At 41.5% G+C, this 20,803-nt stretch overlaps 1 protein-coding gene and 1 long non-coding RNA gene across 2 annotated transcripts in view; one reads left to right on the top strand and one right to left on the bottom strand.

Annotated features, from left to right (window-relative positions):
- The window catches only part of LOC140688385 (trafficking protein particle complex subunit 9-like), a 488,572-nt gene that overhangs the window by 174,461 nt on the left and 293,308 nt on the right, over positions 1-20,803 (top strand). The gene's annotated exons all lie outside the window — the stretch shown is intronic.
- LOC140688387 (uncharacterized) overlaps positions 16,593-20,803 on the bottom strand; it is a 40,095-nt gene continuing 35,884 nt past the window's right edge. Inside the window, exon 8 of the long non-coding RNA XR_012063031.1 lies at positions 16,593-16,739. This is a non-coding gene — a long non-coding RNA (uncharacterized lncRNA). The remainder of the gene's footprint in view (positions 16,740-20,803) is intronic.

Genomic DNA, 20,803 nt, shown 5'->3' on the forward strand with positions numbered 1-20,803 from the left:
TAAATCTGGAAAATCTCTCTAGAATAGCTGTTACTCCATCCCGTTTTGCAGGGTAGGGGGAGGCTGAATTATTGGTATTTTAATGAGACTATAAAGTTCTAAATGTCCTATTAATTTCTCCAAAAGCATACTTTTCCTTTCATTGAACTTTATTTTACTTAAATAGAAAAATAACTTTTTTCCAAGGCTTTTTTCGTGTGTGTTAAAATACCAAATGATGTGCTGCCCCCAGATTGTTGTTGTTATTATTAATGCTGATAATAGCCCCAATAAGACATATTTACCATTATGACTCATTTTGGAATAACAGGTCATTGGCTTATAGTCCTTTTGAAAATAAGCAGAATAAACAAGCATAACTTCTACACCAGAGACAGCAGCTACACCCTTAATGGCACCTGGTCACAAAACACAACAAAAGAAAAGATGAAACTCAAATCAGACACCAGGCCGCAAAGCATAGCTGACTGAAGATGCCACAAGATGAGCTTTCACTCACCGAGGTAACCAGATGCGTTTCCATGTATAATGTATATTTTTAAAGCAGTTATTTTATATATAGAATGTAATTTAGGAAAAAAAAACTCCCTTTATCTGTAGACTTATAAACAGGAATCACAAAGGGGTGCCTTTACAGACATGAACCCGCATGCATAAATGCAAAGCCTATTGATCAAAATCCTTTCCTGTCTCCTAAGCTTAAAAAAAAAAAAACTAAATAATTTAAGGCAGTGGTGAGCTGAAAGGGCTCAGAAACAAAACGTGCACATCATCAGCCTTCTAGTAGATAAAAGTGTGCCATGCATAATAGAAAAGTTGACGTTTCCTATGGAAATCTATTTTGAGATGCAAACATTTAAAGGCAACCGAGATCTCAAAACCAAGTTCAACCAAAGAGAAACAGAAGCCAACCAAGCAAATGTGCATAAATGGACAAAGGTATTGGAGAAAGAGGGGATCTGTGTTCAACCGATACTCCAGATCAGCAAACTCATCCTGAATTGAAGCCAGTGATGTGCCATGAGGTCACTCAAGGAACCAGGCAGAAACCATCGGCCAGAAGAAATAGCAACAATGTCAAAGGTAGGTGTGAGATGTGGAAGGGATGACCCTGTGAACCTTGCTGCCATGAGGCAGGATGCTCTTGCGGGCTTTCTGCACAGGCTGGCTGGCTCACATGACTGTTTAGAAGGATATCAGCCAACAGCTGTGCCACACGGGCTACAGCCTGAGCTGAGTCACATCTAATAACAGTTCTGAGTTCATCTTTAGATGACATGACCAGAAGGATCTGAGAATCAATGGTGGAGACGTACCTGAATATTCATTCCATTTCATTCCTTGGCAGTAAATCTTCAGCTTTCTACAACATAAATATTGACAAAGATACACACAGGCACCCTATTTGAAAGCCAGACTGCATAATTGCATCTAATGGAGAAAAGCGGGCTCCGTTTCGGTATGCTAGGTCATTGTTTGCCTTGGTAACCGATGCTTCTGAGACCCAAAACATACTCTAGTATAACCAGCAACACCGAAATCTCCACTGATGACTTGCTCATTTCAAGGTATTCATAAAATAAAAAATAACCCCAGTTTGCCCATGGGATACAGATGGTTGTCCCGTTCCCATCGTGGGGTGGTCTGTTCTGCTCCCGAAACTGTGGTACCATTAGATTCATGACCCAGCTGCCAAACATATCAAATTATAAGGCAGGATATTATTAGACCAAGGTCATTAAAGTATAACTGACATTTCAAGCTGAACACATCATCTTCCCAAGAATTTAATTTCTTGTTTTCAGGATAAATTTCTTTTTATTGCTGCCTCCCTACCCCCAAATACTGTGAAAACTAGTCCTGACCACGTACCTTGGGTTTACCAAAATTGTAACGACTACTACTACTTTATCTCCTACCTCCTTTTCAGGTGGGCATTTTAGCTTTTAGAAGATATCTTCCTTCATGTATCTTTTTCCCCCCATTTCTCTGCTATTATCCACCATGGCCTTTCCAGTCTGAAAATCGTCAGAGAAAATAAGTAAAAGCAAGTTATACCAGGGTCTGTGAGCTGGTAATAAGTGCTGCAGAGGAAAATAAAGGAGGGCGAGGAATGTGTGATAGGGAGGAGTGGGGATGGGGTAGTGACCTTTGATTAAGGCAAAGACGGAGGCAAAGGAGTGTGCAGAGGAGGGGCAGAGGGAACAGTGATCACATGCCTGGAGGTCCCTCACGCTGGGCAGACAGCATGGAGACTGGTGTGGGCCACAGTTAATAGGAAATAAGTGGTGGATTTGGGGGTGGAGCCTAAGAGACTGCAGTGAGAATGTGGGCATTTTTCCATCTGAAGGAATTGCGGAGCCATGCAGGGACACCAAGCAGAAAACTGATACTCTAACGTTGGATCAAACAGGTCCAAGACCCAAATTTAAGCTGAAAAAATCAAGGGCAAAAGAAGTGACATGCTGCCTCAAAGTCAGTGCAGAGCTTGAAAGAAACACAGCTTCGACTTTCAGCCCAGTGCTCTGCCTCCTCCTGGATGCTGTCTTAAAAGTTTATCTTTTTCCTCACTCAGAGGCGTGTGGGCCAACTGAATACTTCCCCTTTTTCAAATGCCAATATTTCCTGAAATGAAATCGGAGTTGTCAGTGAAACAAGGCATGGACCTGAAGCCTACAGAGCTGTTGTCCCTGAAAGCAACAGCTGGCGCGTTGTTTACCCGTGGAGTTCAGCAGAAGAGACAGAGCAACAACAGACAACTTAGCGTCTGGCTGAGCTTCGGCTGACTGCACTGCATGTTTGGATGGATTTCAAATTTGGACAGTAAGGCGGCTTCACACGAAAGGCAGGTGTATACATCATGCATGCCCACACGTCTGTATGCACACACACGGACACACACAGAGTACATGATGTGACTTGTAAAGAGCTGTCCCTGCTAGGTTTCCCACTGCCTCTGATCTCAGCATTAACCTTTCACTGGCCATGCTCCCAGATTTGCTACGAGATTTCTTTGCAATGGAACATGCCCTTCGCTTCACAAACTTTCCACACCCTTTTCAATAACATTAGGGGAAGAGCAGGGAGCTCTGGGAAGTGGTGGGAATATGGACTCGAGATACCCCTGAATCTGAATCCACACTTCATGGCTTATTTCTTATTTAACTTTATTTCATTCCAAATGCAACTGTTGCAGATCTCAGAAGATGATTTACACTCACTGCTATGGCAGAATGTTGCGGTTAGAAGACCCACCACTGGATCCTCTTAATCAACACGTTCTTCCAATAATTCAGATATTACTATATCACAAATGACCATTTCTATATTTTGGTATCTGCTTTTCAGTATAATTATCTTCCTTCTTTATTCTCTAAGTCTTATGATTTTAAAACATTTTTCTGAGAAATGGTCCACAGGCTCTTTACATATGATAAGCTGATAAAGAGATCCTGGAGATCAAAACCACATATAAATCCTGAGATAAACTCAACTCTGTCATACATGGCTAGGTTTAGTCTGCCAATACTTTGTTTAGTAATTTTTGCATCAAACAACAAGGTCCTACTGTATAGCACAGGGAACAGCATTCAATAATTTTTAATAGCCTATACTGAAAAAGAATATGACAAGGAATATGTATATATGTATGTATAACTGAATCACTATGTTGTACACCAAGAATTAACACAATATTGTAAAGCAACTATACTTTCAACAAAAAAAGTTGAAATAAAATTGGGAGATGAAACTTCCACTGCCCAGGCTGCTGTCAGGATGAAACGATTCACAGCAGGCCAGGTAGTAGCATCCACCCTGACACATCAAAGCCCCATGTGGGATCTTCCTTTTGAGCAGCACAGGCTAACCAGCTGTGGTCACCTGTAAATAGGGTTGAAGTCACTTAGACCCTTGGCTTGGGATCACCGTGGCCACAGGTTTGGTGTCACTGCAGCTCCTACGAGAATGACGGGGTCAGCCTGCTGCTGAAGCCGATACCCAGGCTGCAGCCCGGAGCGCTGCAGGCAGGTCTGAGTTCCGGCCGGGGGCACGCAGCTCCACAGCCCCTCGGTGGCCTGCGGTGCGGGTGGCTCTGGGACCGCGCTCATCCATCACCCTCCCTGGCACCCAGACTCGGGAGTCTCCTGGGGGAATTTTTCTCTGCCTCATACTTCCTGTCTCAGCCTCTTGTGGAATCCGGTCCATGCCCCAGGGAAGCAGGGCTTTTACCCCCTGGACCCAAATCCATCACGGTATGGATCCAGGATGAAACTTCCATGTTAACTCACCTGGCGCTCCCTTCTTGTGCTGAACTGCCCTCCCCCGTCGGTGGCATTAGGTCGTAATAGAAGTCCCGACCTGCTTGTCCTTAGCTAAGACTCTGAGCCTCTTGCTCATTCTTCCTGAGTGGAACCACTCATCTGTGGCAGAAAAGCTTGGGCTGTCGTCTACCCATCATTGTCCTCGGTCTTTTGGGATTTCTGTTGGTTTATGGTTCTCGTGCAGGGATATCAATCTGCACATGAGAAGAACCTGTAGGCATTTTAAAAAATACCGACACTGGATCCGCCCCCCTTTCCAGCCAAGGCTGGAAGATTTCTCCATCTAGCAGGGGTTACACAATCATTTGCTTGGGAATTGACCACACATATTGGCATAATCATAGTAAATTGCCCTTTACTCAGTGCTTGCCATGTGGCATTTTCTACTTCATGTTGTCTTTGTACCTTCATTATCACATCTAATCCCTGCATTATAGATTATCACCAATACTGTTGAGGACACTCCCACTTGTTAAACTTGAATACAAGTATCTTTGATTCTCTTAATCTATTTCATTCCTGAGTTTCCTGTTCCTGAATTTAAAGAGTGAATTATGGACACATGTATTTAAGATTCTCTTATTATATGTATCTGACTCATCCTCTAACCAAATCATATCTGGAGAAGAGAGATTTTCTCTTTTAAACATTTGCTTTTTCTTATTATATAGTAGTGCATACACACAGTGGAAAATGTAGAAAACATATAAAGTAAGAAAAATATAGCCATACATTATCTAAACACCAAAGGAGAATGCTATGCTATTTTGGGCATTTAACTATTTTTCTTAATATTTTATCATAAAATTTCCCTAGGGCAAGTTGCTTAACCCTGGAATTGTACTAGCATTTTGTCAAGTACAGAATAACATTCCCACAAATGACCCCAATATAAAAATAATATGTGAGGCTGGGAAGGCCACAGGGCTCTCAGCTTATTCTCTGAGTCCTACAAAAAATGCTATTAATTCACTGATGTCACACATTTGATGACTGTGAGTCACTCACTCAGCTGGCTCGGACTGAGACCTACTTTATACCAGGTGCCGATCCAAGTGCTGGGGAGACCCCAGGGGGATCCTGGATTACGGCATCACTGTCCTTTTCCATTTGCTCCCAGAATCCTACTCAAGAAACCCACATGGAATTGGGGGGGTGGAGGCAGGTGAGTTATGGTGAAATTCATTTCATTATGTTCCTTTAGACATATTTAAATAGCATGAAAATAGTCGCTAAATTTAATAAGTTTTCTTTTCCCTTCCTATGTATTTTTGAGGATGGGTATAGTTTTGGTGCAGCAAGAGTAATTGATAGATCTTTGGTATGTTAGGATTTTATACGAAAAATTAAGAAGGATACTGGCACCTTATACAAAGAGAAGAGGCAGTGAGGAAAACACAAGCCACCCTCGAATTTGGCTAGCATTCAGCATTCCTGGTTTTCAAACAAGGGAAACATAATTCAAAACATATTCCCTAAATATTTTAGCCCATAGCAGAAATTCATGGAGGCAAAGTTCAGTTCACTGGAACCTACAACAATGTGCTTACTTAAGCGAAGGTATAAACAGACCACAGATACTATAATGCATCCTTTTCTTTAAACTAGTTCATGTGAGCAAGTTTCATTTCACATTAATTGCTCAGTAACAATTTAGGGAATATATCCTTCTCCTTGATTGGTAAAAATAGCTCACTGATAACCAGATTCTACAAAATTTATTGTTAAATAATTAACCTATTTCTTTCAGGAAATGCTTTTGAGTAATGTGATTTAAGTATTTCCTCTATCTGATCTATTTCTTTTCACAGAGAAAAATAGTATTATTTGCACTTGAGCTACTTTTACTCCTCTGGAAAAATCTGACTGTGAGATCAGGATAAGAGTTTTCTACTACACAGTAGGGAAAAAAAAAGATTCATTTCACAGCGAAGATCAGAATCTTTTTTTGAGGGGCGTGGTGAGCTGGGGGACAAGGGAAATGCCTTTGTTTAGAGACAGACCCCAGTAATCCATACTGAAGCTGAAAGATGAAGCCCTTGTGAAGAAATGTGGAAGGACACACTGACACCCAAAGATCTTCACTCGGCAAAAAAAGAAAGAAAGAAAGAAAAAATAATTTAACTGCCCTATAAAGAGAATGTACAGAAACTTGGTAAGAAGGGAGAGAGAAGGAAGGTTAGGGAAGGGAGGAGAAACAATGAAAGGGAACTTGGATGCGGTGGGCAGAATAGCAGGTTTCTGGAGCCTACAATGAAGGATGATAAGAAAAAAAGTAAAGTTTAAAAAAAGTAACAAAGTTTAAAATAGTTTAAAAATTAAAAGTGATGTTAAAAAATAAAATTTTTTATAGTGACATGGAAGATTTTAAAATGATGGATGTTTCTTATTTCAAAGTTCAAGTGGATTGAGTTTCTCCTCCATGCTCCAAAAAACAGAAAGGCCTGCTTGTGTAAGTGGTTTTGGGGGACACCACAGAGAGGGGTGAGCTCTGCAGTTAGATTGGCCAGGAGTAGAATGCTGGTGTGGAAGGCAACACAGAAGAGAGATCAAGAGTTTCATGAGAACAGAAACTCAAAGCCAGAAATTATCTTAAAAACGTTAGTGTGGTAGGCAGAAAAATGATCCCCCCACCCAAGATGTCTATGTCCTATTCCCCAGAATATATGAAGAGTTCAGGTTCCCTGGAAAAGGGGGCCTATGTTTGCAGATGCGGTTAAGGTTGCTAACCAGCTGACTCTAAGAGAGATGAGCTGGATTATAGATGTGGGCCCAGTGTAATCACCAGGGTCGTTAAAGGAGGACGAAGGAGCAGAAGAGGAGAGAGAGGAGAGGACATGTGACCACAGGATCAGAGTCAGAGACACATAACCATGCTGACATTTAGAGAGAGAAAAGAGATCACAGGCCAAGAGAAGCTGGTGGCCTCTAGGAGCCAGAAAAGTCAAAGTTACAGGTTCCCCTGAGGCCTTCAGAAACAGCCCTGCCAATACTTTGACTTCAGCAGGCTTCTGAGTTCAAGAACACTTCAAGGTTAAATTTGTGTTGTTTAGTGGAGACTTTTTCTTTTTTCTTCCTACTACCATGACGTTTGGGGATACTTGTTACAATAGCAATAGAAAGCGAATACAGTAAGCTCCTTGAAATGTTCAGAAATTGCAGATAACACTGGACTGTCCACTTTGATGTGGGATTGGGCTTATGTGAAAATCAAAAGGACAGTGTGACCTTTGCTACCATCTGCTTTTCTCATTTTTAGGAAGAGAACAGTAAGTCAAAAACTCTGTAGTTATTATTTTAGACAAGTGTCTCTTAAAACATTATGTAACCCTGTGCCTTAGGAACACAAGAGAGTCTCTGTTCTTAGAAGAACATGGATTCAGAGAGATAGGGTCTTACATCTGAGTACTACAGTGGTCTCTTATCGGCAATGAGAGCTTGGGCAAATCATTTACCCTCTTTAAGCCACAGGATCTTCATTTGCAAAAGGAAGATAAGAATAAGGATTGTTTGGGTGATTAAATTGTACACACACACACATGCACACACACATATATGTACAACATATAATAAAGTGACTAGCATATACTAGGCACTCAACAAATTCCTGTTATGGATTTTTAAATGCATGTATAAAAGGAGGAGAAAGTTGTGGGAACATGTGGGAAAACTTAGTTCACGGCCCCAAAAAGGGCCATCTCTCAAAGGGCTCTGATCAGTCAGTCCCCAGTGATGGGCTAATAAGCAGAAACTATAGCACTTGGGGATTTAAGTTAAACATAAAAAGGAAGGTATTTAAGCATAATTATTAAACAGCAGGTATGTTTACACTGTTGGCTGGATCATCGTATCTGGAGAGCTATAATAAGCAGAGAGTCTCCCCAGTTTTAGAGATGGGCACACAGGAAAATGACGTGGATGGGTGGGCCGTTCTCACCCCAAGATCACATGACTGAGTACTCACGGAAGTAACACCTCTTGTATGTTATTCCTGATGGACTGTCCTCCCATGATTATTGTCAGCTGTGCCATCAGTTCAAGGAAACAGCCACCTGGGTCACACTGGGGTATTAGGAAGAAATCTCATTAAATTTTAGATAGCTCTAACATGAAATAAAGTCATTATTTTATGCCTAAAATATCTAAGGAACAGAGAGTAAAGACACTCTTCATTGGGGAACTAAGAGAAAACATGAAACAGGTTAGAATGTCAGAACACAAAGCTGTATTCACACCTCTTCATTTCTGTATTTTCACAGCCAATACACCAGATCTCCCGGATAAGTCACAAATCTGCCCTTAAATAATGTGATGTAGGAACAAGAGGCATAGTAGTTGACAAACTGGAAGAAGAACACCTTCATGGCTATGTTGTTCCCATAGTCAGTCTGGTCCTTGGGAGCTCTGCAGCTAGAATAAAGGAAAGTTAAGTCTGCAAAACTGTGAACGGCTTTGAGACCCTAATCAAAGCCACGGACACATTAGTTAACACTCTAAATATGTATATATATATATATACACAATTCACACTGTTTTCATTTAAGCTGTTTTGAATTCCTTAACATAGCTACTATGTTGATTCCAAGTGTAAACACTGTTGTAAGAGTTTCTCCCACTATGAACGCAATATCCCACAAGGCAAAAAAAAAAAAAAGTCAGCCATTCCTTAAAATTTATAAGCACAACAGTATCAAATGGGCAAGAGCTGTCCTCTGTCAGGTGTAAGTTGACAGAAAACTACTTTTAAACATCCTGCTAAATGATATTCTCTTGTCTCCCGGAACGGCAGTAAGGTAGGGCTATTGAAGAAAGTAAACAAAACACGGGGCAACTTGCTAGAAGCATTTGGGGAACATAAAACGGGTCATCCTCCTAGTTCAGAATTTGAATTGGTCTTAGTGTTTTCAGAAGATGACCCCTGAACAGATCACTGGGAGAAAGACCCAGCCACATGCAGCGTGTGGGAAGCACTTGGGCCGCTAAGCCGCTGGGTGGGATACAAGCCAGTGAGAAAAAACATTTATTATAGAAGCCACAGCTGATGAGAATGGAGCTACACTAACATGAACAGCATGGGGGGAAGACACACAAAACTGTGATTACCTGTCCTCTCCGTAACGCACAAGCAAATCTGCCACTGGAACCACGACCCTCTTCCACTTATTTGCAATACAAGATTATTTAATTTCAACAATAGGGTACATGATCTAATGTGATTGAAATTATTATTAAGCACTGACCTGTTTACACAGAGCTTGGATATTCTAATGCTTCCTTTGCCCCTTTCACTAATGCAAAGCTGGAGCTAATTCACTTCTCCCATAGGCTAGAGAAAGTACGCTTACACTTGAAGTTTTCTAAAGACTGTAATGTACTGGAATTGAAGTGCCTAAAAGGTACAGTCTCTGTTTTGACCTGGTTCTAAAGCTGGTGTAGAAATGACCTAAGCTGCAGGAGGAGCTTACCACAGTCAGTCATCATGATTGCCACTTTCTCATATATGGTGCTCAGGGTCACGATGATGATAAAACTGATGAGGGAAGCAGTGATGGGTGTGGCCCACCTGCACAGTCAGGTACTTCTGGATTGGGTCTCTTCCATTCAGGTTCTTGGGAAGTTTTGCAGAAAATACTATGAACACTGAAAGTCCGTAGACATTGATCCCAATAACTGAAGCAATGGTCAACAGGACCTGACAACCCAAAAACCCAGCAGCATGAGACTCACTAACGATCGTATTCTTACACAGAAAATTTGCCCCCAACCCACGCTTAAACAGACAACATGCATGGGCTGTAAACCTCACATAAATGTGAGAAGAGATGTAAATCGCACATAAATGCCACAAGAGATGTGAATATCAGGCATGTTAAACTTTAGGGGAGGAAGAATGAAGGATGTCAAAAAGAATGAGCACATCCACTAATGTAACATGCTGACAGCAGGAGGAGTTGTGTGCAGGGCATAGGGAATATATGGGAACTCCACTTTCTGTGAATTTTTCTGTAAACCTAAAACTGCACTAAAGAAGGAAGCCTGTTAAGTATATCTTTAAATGGGTGAAAATGGAGTAACTGGTGGCATGTTCTCTTGGAGACAAGTCTGTGATAGCAGAACCAATGAAAATAGCCCTTCTATGTCTATAGAATTACTTAAAATATGAACTAGTTGTAACCCATGAAGGGGATACGCTTCCTTTCAAGGGAGAACCTATCACTGATTCAGGGGCCAGCAGGTAGTAGATGTTGTCTTCATTCTGAATAGGACCAGTGAAGCTGTGGACATGCCATGAGGGAAATAGTGGAAGTGACATCAGATCTCTGCTAATGGAAGCTTCACATGTTTTTCATACTCCTTGAGATCTTAAAATGGCAGGTATTCATACTCCCTGCATTTGCACAAGATTCACGTCCCTGATCCATTGTAGTTCTGACTGTGTGGACCCAAGGGCAGTGGGGGTGTCTGAAGCATAATTTGCACGTGGCTGATAGGGTTTCCGCTCCTCACTAGGCAGGTTTTTTCCTGGCCACTGAAAAATGCACATTAAAGATCCCATTTTTAAACTGTTTTCCTTCCATCTAGCTTCTTGGTCATTGTCCAGAAGCATGTACTCAGTGTCCCTGGCTGCTCCTGCTGGCTGCCTCAGAGAGAAAGCTACAACGAATGTGAATTTCAAGACTAAGTGAACCACATCATGTTATTTACAGTAACAGCGGGCGGCTGGCTTGCACCTGCAGGGGAGAGCAGAGGGGGTGTTTACAAGCCCCTCCTGGAGCCACACTCCTGCATCTGGATCCCAGCTCCGATGCTAGCTGTCGGGCCTTGTGCAAATTTCTTAACCTCTAGGGGCTTAAATCTCCTCACCCACATAATGGGGGGATAATAATAAGAATTTATAGGACTATTGTGATGAGTCAATTGTTTACTAATTGTGAAAACAATTAGAACATTAACCACAGGCATGTGAAAATCTCTACCTATGTATTAGCACTGAATATGGTGACCAAAGCCTTAAAAAGTTGTTTTTCTTAGTTTTTAAGCCATCAGTTTGTAGAGAAAGCATTTTATTTCCTCCTCTACACTCTTTCATCATCCTTTTCTTCACAGTTAAGGCTTCATGCTTGTGAAAGGAATAACTTTTTGGTGTGTGTGTGATTAAATGTGAAAATTAGTTAAGGCTGAGAAAAGTGTATTATAGAAGGTATATTAAGCTTTGCTCTCTTGTACAGCACATATAGGCCATTTAAAAAGTATGAATTTTTAAAAAGTCTGCATAATACTTTTTTAATTATGTATTAAGTAATCATAATAGTTAAGATTTTTAAATGCTTACTATTGCTTCAGAACACATCTATTTTTCTAAATCCTCACAATCACCTTGTGGGGAAGGTAATATTATATCTCTTTTACAGATGAGGAAATAGAACCACGTGAAGATGATGCAATTTGCCCCAAATGAAGCAACTATTAAGTGAAAGAACTGAAATACTCAAAGAGCCCAAAGACACACTAACTGTATAGCACTGTCTCCTACATGGTCTGCGGAATCAATTCTAATTCATTTCAGAACTTTTACAAACTTGACACATTTCCATTTTCCTTCCAAGCACTTAATGGGTTCAATATTTCTTAAGAAACAGGAAAGCTTTCCATTCTCCTTCCTCAAGTTTCTTCCTACTTATCATCTTTTCTGATCATAATTTTAATATTTGCTCATTAAAGAAAATTTGAAAGTACTCAGTGGTGGACAGGACTACTGTCCTGGATCTGTCCCCAGTCTTAGAAGAGGACCCAGATTTAGCTTTAGGATAAATAACCTCCCTTCTGTTTTCAGTCCTGTGATTTAAGCTCGATTGACCCTCTCTTTCTGAAGTACCAGAGGTAGATCTCAGTTGGCTAAAGGCTAATAATACCCCTCATTCTATTGGCCTCACACATGATTTAAGAATTGGCAAATAACCCATTAAGAGCCACTATTATGTGAGGAGATACGTGCTGGTGCCCATGTGAATGATAAGCTTCCCCTATCAAGAAAGGAAGCTGCCAAAAGAGACCTCTCTTGGTTTGGATGGATGATCTGGGATGCTGAGTGCCTAGAAGCAGCATGCTGAGACATCCTTGGACACAGAATAAAGATAGGACAAAAGTAGCCCTTGACATCATCTGGGCTACAGTAGCTCCCCTTGACTGAAGCCAGACCTCAGACCTGAGGTTTTCATTTACAGGAACCAACAAATCCCATGCATCCCCATTTTTTGGTTGTTGTTTAAGCACATTGGAGATTGATTTTGTCATATACAATCAAAAGACTCCAACTCTGAAAATGAATAAAAAATAAAATAAGAAAAATGCTTCTACCTGTTGACATAATCCCTTCAGAACTGTGCATTGTTTGTATATTACAAATCACTTTATATATTAATTTTATTCTCAAGCTTATCATAAGCATAACACTTTGACTTGTCATAAAATATTTTCCTGGACACACCATTTCATGGCTGCATAATATTCTACTATGTGAAGAGTTGGAAGAATATTTTGGCTGAGATTTTATATATATATACATAAAAAAGTATGTCTGTGACTTGCATCCATACTGACTTTTCCCTGCCATTTTGAAATAATTCCTGATTAAAAGTTTTTCAAAGTAGAATTAGTGGATTAAAGCATATGAATATTTTTGACTCTTGATATGAAATGCCAGACTGCTTTCTAAGAAGGCTGGAAGAGTACACCAGAAATTAACACAGCATTGTAAATCAACCATACTTCACAAAAAATGTCCAGTAACCTAGGCTTGGGATTGGTGATCACTGGCACTTCATCCTCATAAACAGAGCTGTGTCAGTTGAGAGGTGGAAAATTATTTCATTCTAACGTGAAATGACTGAATTACCATTGGAGTGTGACATCTGTTTTTTCCTTTGTGAAGGTGTGTTCATCTTTTCTGCCTTCTACGCTCCTGAGATTTTTGGATGTTACCTTTGAAGTGATCTGAACTCTCTATGTATTGATGGAATTAGTCCCTTGTCGGATTTGTAAACAAATAACATCCTCTGGTGTTTTGTTTAAAATTAGGATGCTTCTGATGCATGGAAATCTGTATATATTTTCCTCTGAAACTTACTGCTCATCTAGAGGTTGTATATTCATCCATATTTATTTCTAGTTTTTTTCTAATTGTGTTACTTTTTTAAATCTTTCTGGAATTTATCCCAATATATGGTTCACTGTATGATTTCAATCTTTTCTTTTCTCCCCAAGTAGCTAACGTGTTCCATTTACTGAATAACCTTTATTTCTCTCCATATTTGTAATGCCTTCCATTTCTTATATTAATTTATTATTGATATGAGAGTCCATATCTGGACTTCCTGTCTATTTTCTACTCTGGCTATTCTTGAACTTGCAAACCTCTCATTATCTTATTTATTATTATATTACTAATATTATTTTATTCACAATAAACCCCAAATCAATTTTATAACTTCTAATACTTTGGAGATACGATCTTTTAATCTAGAATCATGTGATTGAAGCATCTTTTATATCTTTCAGTAGATTTAACTTTTATTTATTTGATAGTTCCTACTATCCTTTTGTTAGGTTATTCTTAGACATGTTACCTTGGCTGTTACTTTTGGAAAATTTTAGGATTCTTCATGCCTCCATCTGGTCTCTTAATCAAACCCTGGAGAATCCTAAACCACTGATCTGATTTGAATAAATGAGGTGAAAAGAATTGGGGGAAGCACTGTGAGCAGAAGAGACTGTGGAACCTCCAGAGTGGCACCCTGGGTTGGCTCAGATGTTTTCTGGAAAAAGTTTTCTCTATGAGACTACATATTTCCCAGCTTGACTTTCAGTTTTCTCAGCATTTCACATTATATTTTAAAAAGTCTGTGGCAGGTTCTTACCCAGAAAAAGAGCACTTGCACAAATGGTTATATGTATACATTTTCCCCAGGTGGTAAAAGGAACACGCTCTTCTTCCTAATTAAACAACAGGTTTAGTCAATCAAGGGATTACACCAATGAAATGATTTTTCTCCTAACAGGTCACTAAATCTTACACATAATTTAAAAAAAATAATAATTTTCAGACATAGTCTCCTTATTTGTTGCTGAATGGGTTTTTTTCCTTTTTAGTTTTTTTTTCTTTTCTGTTAACGATGTCAAGCATACAACAAAATAAGTATAGTGTCCATTTTAATACTATTTTTTGAAAATACACATGTGAACAGCAAACTGTTTCCCTGCCATGGTCTGAGCTTAGGGGTCTGGGTACCTGACGAGGCCAAGGTGTAAAGCTCTACTCCTGAGCTTGTCTTGGATTTCAGAAGTGACGGTAGTGACAGCTGAGAGTCCGTGCAGGACAGAACGTTTCACAGGTGTCTGCAGCTAACTGGTCTCCACTGTGTGTTTCTTCGTTGAGCTTTATGTATTAATTATCTATAACTATGAACTATTAGAGTTTCCATTTTAGAGTTTATATTTAGATTTTTTCTTTAGAGATGATATCAGTAAGACTCAAGATTTACCTGGATTATAAAAGCAGATATAGTATAATAATAGCTGTCACTAAGCACATGGCCCTTCCTCTGTGCCAGGAATTCTTCCAAGTAGATTCTGTACATTAATTCGACCCGTCCTTACCACAGTCATGAGGAATCAACTCTCTTATTCTTATTTTATAAGAAACTACAGCACAGAGAATTTAAGTTGTCCAAGATCACTCAGGAAGCAAGCTGCTGTGTTCAAATATGGATTTCGGCAACTTCATTCCCAAGGTCTCACTACCACAACGCTGGCCTCTCTGAACAATGGAACATGCATTCGCAATAAAAGTTAAACGCTTCAATTAAAAAACTAAAAAACAAATTAAACAATTTTAAATAAGGAAGAACGATAAAGTGAAATGTGTCTTCATTTTCAATTTTTCAACAAGAATGTTCCAATGAAAATTTACACTTATTAGTTGGCAATTTTAAATTTAAAATTGTCAGTTTAAGTGACCAAAAACTTTTCTTCAGTATTTTTTGTATGCTGCCAATATGATACGCTTTTGTTTCTCAGGACTCAAAAACATTATGAACATCTAATTTTGTCTAAGTTTCAGCTTTCATCTCTGAATGTACAGTCTTTCACCAACATACGCTTTGACCCCCATCTTCAGTTGTAAACAATGGGAACTATTCATAATGGGGATTATTACAAGCTTATTACATTGTAAAAGACAAATGTCACTTTCTACTGGTAGCTGAACCACATTTTTTTTCCATTTATAAAAAGAGGAATTTGACCTGCTTCCTCCAGACGTTTTCAGTGCAAAAATTCTGTAGATCAGATTCAATTTATAAAATCTATAGTTGGAGATATTTTAGATGCTCCTAGTAAAAGCATTTTCTTTCCAAGAATAATTCATGCTCACAACCTACTTTCCTGCTGCTGCTGACTGCAAGCACCATCAGCTCTAAATTATCTCAGCTGATGGAAAGAAGCAATAATACAAATGACTCAAAAATTATCTTTTCATAGCTCTGAAATGTTGATACAAAGATACAGAGTTTTATTTTTTTACTTTTGCTACAGGAGTGGCAGCAATAAATTTACATTTCCAATTATGTAAAATGCCTAGCTCAAACACTGCTCAAATACTGATGGCACCTCAACAAATGTTTCCCTGCTTCTTCTACACTTTCTCTGACTTTAGGATGAGAGCCATGCTGCTTTGTGCACATCCCAACCGGAAAGGGGAGCAGTGAGCGGGGCTTAGTTCAAGACAAAGGGGCACCTAGTCTACGATGATAAGGAGGCCGCAATAATGAAGGCACATGTGAAAAAATGGGAGTCAACTATAAAAACCAATGTGTCTTTCCTTCTACATCCATGTAATAGCGGCCAATTTTTTTTTGGATTTTTTTATTAATGTTATGAAAGGATACAAATCAATGCCTCTTTTCTTATACACTTATACCAGACTTTTTTTCTTTTTTCCATTTTTACTGTTATTGTGAAGGAAGGACCACACGTCTCTTCTGTGTCCACCATTCCAGGCAGTGCTCCTTCACCTTGACTGCACATTAGAATAACCAGAGGAGCTTTAAAAACTTCCTTATGCCAGAATGCACACCAGGCTACTAAGGACCATCAGAGTTTGCAGTGATGGAATCCAGGCACCAACATTTTTTAAGTTCCCCTGGTGATTCCAACATGCAGCCAATGCTGACAAGTCCAGAAGTAAACAGACTAAAGTGCATCAAAACAGCGCCCGTTTTTCCTGGGTAATCTCATCTATCTCCACGTGGGGACACCGCGCCTCCTATTCTGGCCGGACTTGTTCTTCCTGCTCAACCGTGTCCCATTCGTACTCAAGTTCTGCCTGGAGCCGCTTCCAGAACTCCAGAAGTAAGGTGACTAACAGAGAGAGAGAACAGTAGATGTGGATCTTCAGTGATGACTGATGTTTCAGAAATCTGTACTTAATATTTATTACCCTTAAAACTTTGGTAAATGGTTAATAAACTCAAATTTTATTTATAGACGATACTAAAGAGAAACATGAGTTAATGCCTTTTTTAAGAAAAAAGGAAATGTAGATAATTTATTGAACTTTTGGAAACAGACTATCTAGCTCTCTAGCTCAGGGGAAAGGTATTAACGTGATGCTCAGAGGCAGGTGACTGTGTCTCACACTAAAGTACCTGCTACCAGCACATTATGCCCACTAAAAACACAAATATTGGGGGAAGGATGGGTATAGCTCAGTGGTACAGCACGTGCTTAGCATGTACAAGGTCCTGGGTTCAAGCACCAGTACCTCCATTAAAAAAGAAAGTTAAAAAATAAGCACAAGTAACTGTCATGATTTAAAAGCAGTGCACGGTCCACCGTCCAAGTCTTCTCCTCACATCCCTCTTTCTCTTCTGTCCGAAGGGCCTGAGGGTGGGGAAGGGGATGAGAATGCTTTAGTAGCCCCTGCATTTCTATTTTCCACCACCCCAGTCACACAAAATTAAAATAATATTCTTAAATATGGAAAAATGCCATTTTCCTCAATCTTCGGTAGAGAAATTTTTAGAATTCATCATTCTGTTTTAAGACTCGTAACTTCAAATAGTAGACAAAAACAACATGACATGTTAATTGAAAATGTGGCTTCAGGGTAAATCCCCTAAGCCCTTCTTCCAACCAGACTGTTACCCCTAGGCCCCAACTCTAGAGAGATTCCAGAATAACCACTGTTCCCTCCACCATTATACCTGAGTCTCTACCACGCTCTCAGAATAAAGGGAAAAAAGGCACAGTTCCTGCTTCCAGGAACTCCTAGGTGCACAGGAGTCACCGTGAAATGATGGCTGAGAAGGCGTGTTAAGAGGGCTTGGATAACAGTCAGCAGAGGGTGCTCAGGGCAGAGAGATGGAACTGTAGCCAAGGCTCTCCCAGAGGAGGGAACCACTGTGCTGAGTTCTGAGATGCCCTAGAAATGATCAGGTGAAGGTATAATGTTAAGGCCATTTCTCCCTGGGGAGCTGTGCATGCAAAGGAGGGAGGCCAAAGAGAGCCAGGTCCCTTCCAGGAACTGCAAATAGTCTAGAAGTGAGCACAGGGTGTGGGAGGCACTTGAGGCAACCAGGTGGAGAGATCACAGGTGCACATCACACAGGATTCTGTGTGCCTCCAAGGTAGAGGTGACATACAAAGTGATCTAGAAAGAGACAAGATAGAGGCAGAGAGACATATTGGCAGGTTCTTGTGAAGGCCTGCTGAGGCCCCGCCAGGAGGAGAGAGGAGAAAACATTTCAGCAGGTGGACAGATTGGCCACAGGTGTGATGGAAGTGCAGGAAGAGATCAAAGATGCCAGCCAGCTTTCTGGCTTTGGCAGTGTCCTAAATTATAGTGCCATTCCCTGAAATAAAAAGGGCAGGAAGAGGGGTAAGTCATGAGAGGATACAGCTGATTCAGTTCTGGCTGGGTGCCTGTGGGCTCCAGGAGAGATGTCCAGTAGGCAAATAAAAGTCTAGAAATCGTGAGGAAGTTCTAGGCTGAGCCAAGTAGTTTTCCTGTTTCAAGAGGCTAATGGGTGTGAGTGGACAAGCTCAAGAGAAGAGGTGTAGAGGGGTAGCTCTCACCCTCCTGCACATGGGAAGCATCTGGGAGCCTTTAAAATATAGTGCGCCCCAGCCTGGAGTGGGGTCTTTGTACTCTTTATTGTTTTTTAAATACTTCTTTCCTTTTTTGGGGGGTATTTAGCTTTATTTATTTTAATGGAGGTACTGGGAATGGAACCCATGACCTCTTGCATGCTAAGCACGTGCTCTACTACTGAGCCGTACCATCCCCACCTTTTTTGTTTTTAGGCATTAGCTCTACTGATCAGTAAGGGCTGAGAATCAACCTGTAGAGAGCAGAGAGCCTTGTGGGTAGAGATCAAGGAGAAGCTGCCCAGAGCCCTGCAGACCCCACCAGGGGCAGCCGGAGACGCAGGGAGCCTGGGACGGGCTGTGAGGAACGTGAACCCAACACTCCCCAATGGCGAAGACGACAAACATGTTTCAAGCACCCACTTCCCAGCAGTGTTTGTTCTGACTTTACTAGTTTTCCAGTAATACTGTGTGAGAATAGAAATAACCTGGACACAGGGATCAAATTCAAATGCTGGTTCTGACCATTCTTAGCTGCGTGATTACTGATTAAAAGGTTACCCGTCTGCCACGTGTAAAATGGGGGAAATAGAACCGTGCTTGTGGGCTGCTGTGAGCGTAATGCAATGACACCTATAAAGGCCCTCCTGACTCTCAGACGTAATTGCTACTATTGTCCTCATTTGGGACACCAAGAAACAGAGGTGCAGATAGCTTCAAACATTTGCCCAAGATGAGGGTTAGGGTCAGGATTCAAGCCAAAGACTTCGTGGATACAGAACCCAGGATCTTACGAGCAACACGGCACTGCCCAGCCTCCCTGCTGCAAAACCTGCCTCCCTTTGTCTCAGTTCCATGGCGCCTGCGCTGCACAGATGTCCTCACTGCCTGCCTGCCGGCCCGGTGTCTGACCCTGGCACTCCTCCCTCCGACCCACGCAGCGCTTCCTTGGGCACACCATCCCCCACGAGGCCATTGCTGTGGCTACTCGGATGTTTACACGGAAACGCAGGTGGCAGCCCAGCTTTTTGCTATAGCTGCTGCTGTCAGTGGAGGCAAAGAGCTCACAGTTGGTGGAGGAGGCCACTTCTGGTCTCCTCCTTGGCTGGAGAGCTGGATGGAATCTAGTTTCCCTCTGCAACTTAGACATCCTGCATGAGAGCTATGTAAGGCCTTCTGGCCTCTTAACATAGAAATGATACCCCCGCAATCGTACTTAACATTGTAACCTCCTGGCCCCACCAGGGAGCAGAGGCCATGGCCTGTTGTCCACCAAGTTTTGTTTCCTTGCACGACAGCTACAATGGGGTGAGTTAACACCGGATCAGAAAATCTACAAAGCCCTCGTGTACAATTTCCTGACACTTGCAGGTCACCCAAATACCACAGATCCTCCAAGTAAACAACTAGTAAGAGGAACTGAGATGGTTCGTCTGTCAGACCCCTGATGGCAGGACTGATTTGGCCTTTCCTGCTCTCAGGATGATCTGTTCTCCTTCTGTGTGCCCTTCCCTGAGGGAAAGAGACTGTTCTTTGTTTATGGGCTAGGGAGTATTTGTGGCTCTCTGACCAGAATCTTCAAAATAGAGTTCTTGGTGAGAGTGGAAGCATTGCACCCACGTCTCATGAGCACAGCTACCCAACAGTCTCATCAAGCCAAGACTGTGGCCAAAACCATGGGTCCATGCTGTTGAGTGTTGGCTCTGGAGAGCAATGCCTCCACCACTGAGAAGCTGCCACACCACTTGCTCCCTTGCCCCCATCCAGGGGGAGGTGACGCATCCATGGGATGAAAGCCTTGAGGGCACTTGGTGACTGTGGACCAAGCTGTGACTGCCTGGTCCTGTCCGCCATGTGACCCATGTTAGCCTCACATGCAGAAAATCCCTAAAGAGACCCCTGCTTGAATGAATGGGTCACCTATATGCCAACTGTCCTCGGGCCACGTAAGAAGCAACACAGTGTACACAGTGAGCCACCCACTCACTGATATCCCCAAGGCTCACAGCTCCCTAATGTGACACCAGGTAATCCCAGCAAACAGACTGCCCTTACTTTATAATTGACAAGAATTCTACTGCCAACAGTGCCTTCCACCTTCCACTTATGAAGTTTTTTCCTCTCTATTCCCTGCTCTGCAATTGTGCAATCAGTCCAGAGCTCCTTCATGAGACAGGAGGGAAGGGGGCAGGGCACAGCCATTAAAAGGGTGGCAGAGCCATTAGCACCGAGACGGTGGAAAAGTCAACTCCCAGTAGATCTTGAGCTTCAATACACACTCACCGAAATACCGCTGGATGCTAAATGGCACTCACACAGGTTCCAGGACAGGTTCA

Source organism: Vicugna pacos, chromosome 22 (assembly GCF_048564905.1).
Source record: "Vicugna pacos chromosome 22, VicPac4, whole genome shotgun sequence".
Lineage (NCBI taxonomy): Eukaryota > Metazoa > Chordata > Mammalia > Artiodactyla > Camelidae > Vicugna > Vicugna pacos.